The sequence below is a fragment of the Nicotiana tabacum genome, chromosome 24 (genome assembly GCF_000715075.1).
Source record: "Nicotiana tabacum cultivar K326 chromosome 24, ASM71507v2, whole genome shotgun sequence".
NCBI classification, from domain to species: Eukaryota; Viridiplantae; Streptophyta; class Magnoliopsida; order Solanales; family Solanaceae; genus Nicotiana; species Nicotiana tabacum.
In genome coordinates, this window is record NC_134103.1 from 107926548 (window position 1) to 107934686 (window position 8139).

An 8139-nucleotide genomic window follows, 5' to 3' on the forward strand; every position below is an offset into this window, starting at 1 on the left:
AAGCAAGCACCCAAACAATGGCATACCAAATTTGACCAAATAATATTGGCAAGTGGGTTTAAAATCAATGAGTGTGACAAATGTATTTACATTAAAAACAGTCCAGGACATTATGTCATTATTTGTTTATATATTGATGACATATTGATAATGAGCAAAAATATGGCAGATATAAATGCTATTAAGCGCATGTTGGCTAGCAAATTCGACATGAAAGACTTAGGAGTTGCTGATGTGATCTTAGGAATCAGAATTCACAAGATTCCACAAGGTCTAGCATTATCATAGTCTCACTACATTGAAAAGGTACTTGACAAGTTCAAGTATTTGGATTTCAAAATTGCCAAGACTCCAATTGACGTGAGTTATGCACTTCAAAAGAATGAAGGTGAAAGTGACTCACAACTAGACTATGCAAGACTATTGGGAAGTTTGATGTATATCATGAATTGTACGCGACCAGATATAGCATGTGCTATTAGTAAACTGAGTCGGTTTACAAGTAATCCCAATCAAATATATTGGATGGCAATGAAACGAATTTTGGGGTATCTGAAACATACCTAAAATTACGTTTTACATTATAACAAATATCCATCCGCGATCGAGGGATATAGTGATGCAAATTGGATCACCGGACACGAGTGGATATGATTTCACAATTGGGGGTGGAGCAGTGTCTTGGAAATCATCCAAACAAACGTGCATCGCCCGTTCTACAATGGAATCTGAATTCATAGCTTTAGATAAGGCCGGTGAAGAAGCTGAATGGCTTCGGAATTTCTTGGAAGATATTCTATTTTAGCCCAAACATTTGGCACCAATATGTATATATTGTGATAGTCAAACGGCAATAGGCAGGGCAGGAAGCGTTATGTATAACAGAAAATCTCGTCATATACGATGGAAACACAATACCGTTAGACAACTACTCTCTAGTGGTGTTATCACGATTGACTACGTAAAGTCAATAGATAACGTGTCGGATTCACTTACAAAAGGCCTATCTAGAGAGGCAGTTGAAAGATCATCAAAGAGAATGGAGTTAAGGCGTAGGACAAGTCATCATGACGGTAACTCTACCTAGCAGACTAGAGATCCCAAGAACTAGGTTTAAAGAGATAAAATAAAATTATGAATTACAGTTCAACATTGTCAAATAACTCAACTCATTCTCGTGATGAAGACAATGTTCAGAAATCAAGGTAAAGCATTAAGGCTTTTTTATGAGTCAATAAAGTTTAAAGCTTTTTAATGATTTGCTAAGTCTGGCGGGATATGATCAGATAGTGTGTCTATAAGATTACACGTTGAAAAATCACATATGTGAGTTTGAAGTATAATCCGCTTTAAGGAGAATAAAAGTAAAGGCCCATTCTCTAAGCACTCATGAAACCAGGCGGTGTTCATGGCTGAAACGAACATAACCGTGAGAACCATAGATGGTTAAGGGTTGATTGTGTGACTTATGTTGTCTAGGTATATAACAAAGCTTGACGGTTCGAAGATATCAAATCTACTGATTGACCGAGTATATCCGATATAAGCTCACTACAGAAAGTTCAAAGAGAAACTTACTTATCCAGATGCAATTAATCCTTGTATGTAAAACACATACTCGTCTGTGCATTCCTTTGTCTTATAGCCATTCCCCATTCACGTGGGGGATTGTTGGGATTAAAGATTGGTGAATGGGAAATGGAGGGAAGAAAGAGGAGGGAAAGTGAGCTCCATTTTGCTTTGGAAAGAGCAAAGTGTCCCTCATTGGTGGTGGAAAGAAAAGTAAATGTGCTTATATTGAGAAAGCACTTCTCTTGGTGTTAAATGGGTTGGAAAGAAAGTAAGCCTCGCGCCGTTGTCGTCGTCGCTCGGCCTCGGCTTCGGCTTCGGATTTGGTCAAATATCGATTGATTGATTAATCTTTTTGGACAAAATTTCTTTCAATTATTTAATTAATTAACGAAAATTCAACCCAAAATAACCCAGGACCCGCGACGCGACCCGGTCCGGTCCGTTTTCTTTCCCAGATTATTTTAAATCCATTTTTCTGCAATATTTCAAACAGCCTGTTCCAACAGCCATGGCTATTTCTGAAAGGTTGCAAGCCATTTCAGAAACAGTGCCAGGAAGTTTATAAATATGCTTTGAATCCCAGAATCTTTCCTTAAGAAATTTTCTGCTCTTCTTCTTCTGCACAGAATCTTCAGTGTGTTTTACAGCCTTCGAGTGGCTCGCTGTTACATCGGCGTTTTTGGTACCAACACTCTGGTTAGTTAAATCGTTCTATCCTAGGAGGATAATATTCCAGCACCTCGGGTACTTGAGGGGAATAATTTTCTTAAGGACACACTTTGCATTCAGTGAGCTCGATTTATTCCGAAATTATTTTTTCAAAAATTATTTCTACATTATGTTCTTTCATTATTTACAGAAATACATATTGACTAACACGTTACTCTCTATTTTTCCTTTAAGTAATTAATTGAAAATAGTGTTGCTTGATCGACGCACGCCTACCTTGATGGACTGGTGATCTTCTAGTGATTTTGGCGGTTTTCTAGTGATCTTTATCGTTAATGCAACTTTGGTTTTGTTCAATGATAAAGTTACATTCACTGCCTCTAAAAGATATGATTATTCATGGTTAATCAGTAATATGAGTTAGTTGTGAATTACTTAGCTTTGTGCGCCTACAGTTCGGCGAGCAAGAGACCACCACTCACACTTAATGTCTAGCAATTTCAAATCCGCTCGCCCACTGTCTATGTTAGTTTAGTTAGATCATTCTTTTCTTGTTAATAAATATAAAAATGAAGTAAGCGATAGGAAGACAAATGTCGCAATATCTAAAGACCTCGTCAATTTTCGCCTTGTTAAGGCATTGAGTTTGATGAAGGAAAATAAAGTGTATTTATTGTAATTTCTTGAATTTGATCCCTGTTGTTCCTCTCTAAGTTTCAAAACATCAATCCTTATGTTATCTCACTTAACAGTCAAAATCCTTTAAATTTCAGAAACTTGACCAAAAACATCCATCCGTTAACTTCTTCATCTTTTCTAACAGAACTTGCTTTATCTTTCTTTTTTTCTTTGTTTTATTCCCACATAAAGAACAAAAACAATTGTTGAATGACATTGTAAAATATAGTAATAGTATAACACCTTCACTGAAATTTCTAGCTCTTAGCTCTTTAATTTCTGAGTCTGCTTTAATTACGGTAAATAGAGCTTTCTTTATATTTCTCAAAAATTCTCAAAAATAAAGTTTAGAGAATGTAGTCAACGAAAGCAGCATCAAGCAAACTGATCATAGAAATTTTCACTCCTTCCTGCATTTCTTTGTGATTCCTAATTAAAATAAACTGATCATAGAAAGTTAGTTAAGTTTTTTGGGTAAACGAGGGAAAAGAAGAAAATATTTGATTGGCCTCCATTGGAGATATCTCCTAATGGTGATAACTAAGCTAGAAAGGATTTTGGGATTGTAGATTGGCATATAGCAGCTTGATGTTGTTTGTTTGGAGCAAAGAAAGACAGAAAGGAAATACTAATCATTTGATTAGCTATGAGGGAGCTACCTTACATCACTATGATCTCTTTCTCCCGTGAGCTCATTCTAAAGATGAGAAATCTAGAGATGGGCATTGGATTTGCGAGGTTTTGAATGAAAAGAAAAAAGGAGAATTTTTTTTAGCATGTTGCTGGTGTTAAATTCGGCCAATTAGTCGGTTGCTTTTTTGTTCTTTGAAGAACTTGTTTGCAATTATTTAAAAGGAAGGGAAAAAAACAGCAAAGCACCTGACAAAAGAGAAAGTTCTGTTAGAAAAGATGGAAAAGTCAACGGAGGGATGTTTTTGGCCAAGTTTGAAACACTTAAGGGTTGATGCCGGTTAAGTGAGATAGAATAAGAATGTGATGGAACTTAGAGCGAAACAACATGGATGATATTGGTCAAAAACTCTTCTAAAGATTCATCAAACAAGAAGATTTTATGAAATTAAATACATTACAAAGATGACGAATAGTACAATATTTATTTTGCTATATCTTATTGTTGTCACATTGTCATCATCCCCAAGGATGTCTTAATAAAACTCGTGGCCTAAAGCCAAATTTTAATAAGAGACTTTTTTTTTGTCTATATTGTAGTTATTTTATAAAATATAATATTAATATTTACATTGATTTCTTTTTTTCTTTCTTTTTGTCTGTAATTTAGTTATCTTACAAATTATAATACGGAGTACAAATATTCACATTGGTAAGATAATTCAAGTTACTAAGATGTAGCCATATTTACCATGTGTTACCATTGATCTTATTGTAAAAAATATTATTTATCAAAATAAGAATTTGAGTAGTTTAATTCAAAGTTCTAAAATATTTCTATTGTTAAAAAATAGATAATTTTTCTTTCTACTTTTGTAAGGAGTTTGTATAAACTTCAATATTGTCTAAGTAAAAATAAGATAGAAAATTCATAACTAAAAATATTTTTGGGGTCCCAAAATTTAAAGGCCTAAAACAAAGGCTTTACCTCTGATCATCCCCAATTAGCTAGTAATTTTTTTTAGAGTAAACCAAATTGTTTGGAGCAAGCAATGGCTCCATCATACATATCTTCCCGATTGTATTTGAACTTGAATCCAGTGTCCGATAGTTTCTTGGAACAAGGGCGTGGGAACTTGAATTCTTTTGTCGCCTTCGAACAACTGCAATTGAATTAAAATGGCCAATAATTTTCACTTTCGTACGTACATAATATATAATTGTAGTAACTAAAATCAACGCTTAAGAATAATGTGATATTTTGCCCTATTCTTTTATCTTATTTTTGCAAAAAATATTTAATCCAAAATATTTGTCACTCTAAAAAACTTAACATTTAGTATTAATTATTTTGTTTCAGTTCTATCCTTACTAATAAGACACATAGAGCCCGTTTGGATGGGCTTGTTTTAAGTGACTTCTATGCCAAAAGTCATAAGTTAGGAATTCTAATTTTTGGCTTATTTTTGTCATTTTAGCTTAAAAATAAGTGCTTAAAAATACTTTTTTACTTTATCCAAAAGTTATTTTGACTTAAAAACACTTAAAATAAGTCAATCCAAACGAGTTCATAGTCATCATTTATTCAATTAGGAAAGTGATAAGGATGAGCTAGTCGAATTGTCAAAACTTTAAACGACATATAAAAATAACGCATAAAGAGAGGAAAAACTTACTCAATATTTGGAATTTGGTATTAAGGATATCTAGGCATCTAGCTCTTAAAAATTGAGACAACTCATCTGGAGTTATATTTGCACTAGAACAAATGTACCTCCCTTTTACTTCACATATTTCCAAAAGAAATATGTGAGCTCGAGCAACTTCATCTACGTGCACTAACGCAATAACCCCAGAATCATACTCTATCCTACTCCAATTACCTACAAATTTAATATGACAAAGTGAAATAGTAGCACACAATAATATACTTAACTTATATGTTATACTCCCTCCGTTCATTTTTACTTGTCCACTATTAACTTTGCACGCCCCTTAAAAAATAATAAATAAAATGCATCATTTACCATGATAAACATATTAATTGGTGTATAGTCTTAATGGATTTGGAAAATGATTTGGAATGAATAATTAATACTAAGGGCAAAACATGAAAATTAAATTATTTTTCTATTGATATGCGAAAAGTGATAAATAAAAATTTATTTTTGGAATACTTGACAACTAAAAGTGAACGGGGGAAGTAAAATACCTATTGTATAAAGAAATTAAAATCTTAACATAAATAGCCGATCGGATTCAACTGTTTACCTAGAATCATAACCAAGGAAACACAAACAACTTCAGGGCATTTTGAGGAGTAATAAACGGGCCAGCATGATTTGCACACACAAGATCTAGTCCATTTTTTATGCAAAATTTAGAACTTCTTTTTCTATTAAGGTCTTACTTATTGAGTAAAAAGCTCCTAAAGGATTCAACCTTTTTGATAAAATCAATATCACTCCACGAACTTTCGTGTACTACATCTGGACCCTTATGAATATAACCAACTGCAGCATCACTTGATGTGTATATAACTCTTTTAATTGTTTCTGAATCAAAAATGCCTTTAAAATGCTTAAAATTCCAGTTATAGCTCTTTGGATCTTCGTTTCCTCATCGTTTTTATCCTCGAAATCAACAGAATGAGCAATTATGACTCCATTGCATCCTTCAATTGCTGGAAGAAAACTTTCAGGATTATCAAGATTTGTTCTAAATATTTTGAGTTTCTTGGATGTATTTGGTAAGTTTTCCAAGAAATTTCCTTCTTCTGGCGGCATAGCAATGCATGTTCCAAGTTCACAAAAAGGGGAAGTTAATTTTATTCTCCGATTACAAAGGGAAAAGAGTTAAAAATAAAACTCTTCTTTCGATATAAAATATCTTAATTTTATTCTCCCATACATCTTGGAGCCATGCATATTCTTGTCGTTAGCAAAATTATCTCGTATTTAATTTTGACGCTAACAGAACTCTAAAAGCACCCTGACCCCTCTTCATTCTCTACAGGGTTCCAAATCTTTCTTCAATATAGGTGACAACGAGCCAAGAGATCAAACACTTCTATGCACAGATGAAGATCAGGGCCAACAAAAATGCCATCACATCTATCTATAATGATGTGGGAATAAAGATCAGTGACCCAAAGGCCGTGGAGAAAAAATTCCTTACATTCTTTACAAAGCTTATGGGCGAAGCAAATGGACTGATGCCTTGTCCAAACTAAAGCATTATCAAAAATGAAAAATGACTCACCTTAAGTCATCAGCAGGAACTAATACAAGACATATCACTGGAGGAGGTCGATGCAGCCATCAAAGACATGCCAAATGATAAAGCTCTTGGAGTGGATGGGTTCCCTACAGAATTTTTCACTAAGCACTAGGAGATTGTGAAGCAGGATGTCTATGTAGCAGTGAAGCATTTCTTTCACACAGGGAAACTGATGAAAGCTTGGAACTGCACTGCTATTACCTTGATCCCTAAGGTCCCAGCACCAGCTCAGGTGAAAGATTACAGACCAATAGCATGTTGCACTACATTGTACAAGATCATTGCTATGATAGTGACCAACAGACTCAAGAAAGTGATAGAGGTGATTATTAGGAGATTACAATCAGCCTTCATAGAATGAAGAAGTATTATTGACAACACTCTATTTAGCCATGAACTATTTAAAGGCTATAATAGGAAAGGTATATCTCCTAGATGTGTACTGAAAGTGGATATTAGAAAGGCATATGACTCATTGGATTGGCATTTCCTCATATGCATGTTAGCAGACCTTGAATTCCCTCAAAAGTTCATCAGTTGGGTCATGAAATGTGTAACCACAATCTCTTATTCTTTGGTATTCAATGGTGATCTTACTAAACCATTCCAGGCTAAGAGAGGGATAAGGCAAGGGGACCCAATGTCTCCCTATCTCTTTGTCATTGTAATGGAATACCTACAAATCGAGATGAACCAGTTGCCCATGATCAAAGAGTTCAAGTACCACCCAAGATACAAAAAGATTGGAGTGACACATGTCTGTTTTGCTGATGATTTGCTTATATTTTGCAGGGGTGACATAAGTTCACTCACCATACTTCAGGAAACCTTTCAAAGGTTTTCTGCTGCATCTGGTCTACAGGCAAATACAGACAAAAGTTCCATCTATATTACTGGGGTTTACAAGGATCTTAAAGATACATTGATAAGCTTAATAGGATATACAGAGGGCTTCCTACCATTCAAATACCTGGGAGTACCCCTGTCTACCAAGAAGTTAAATATACAACAGTGCTTACCATTGGTAGAGGAGATCACATAAAGAGGGAGTTGTTGGTCAGCTAAAATGTTATCATATTCAGGAAGAGTGTAACTAATCAAGTCTGTGATCTTTAGTATGCAGACATATTGGTCTCAGATCTTTGTACTTCCCAAGAGGATCATGAGGCTGATTGAAACTATATGCAGAACCTACTTGTGGACTGGTACAAGTGCTACATCTAGGAAGGCCTTAATAGCATGGGAGAAAGTCTGCCAACCTAAGGCTGTTGGTGGCCTAAACATCATCAATATGGGAATGTGGAATAAATC

The 8139-nt window shown here is 34.7% G+C and overlaps 1 pseudogene; it reads right to left on the reverse strand.

Moving 5' to 3' along the window:
• Nucleotides 1-4570: 4570 nt before the first annotated feature.
• Nucleotides 4571-6335, reverse strand: LOC142178383 (vestitone reductase-like; annotated as a pseudogene).
• Between the last annotated feature and the right edge of the window lie 1804 nt (nt 6336-8139).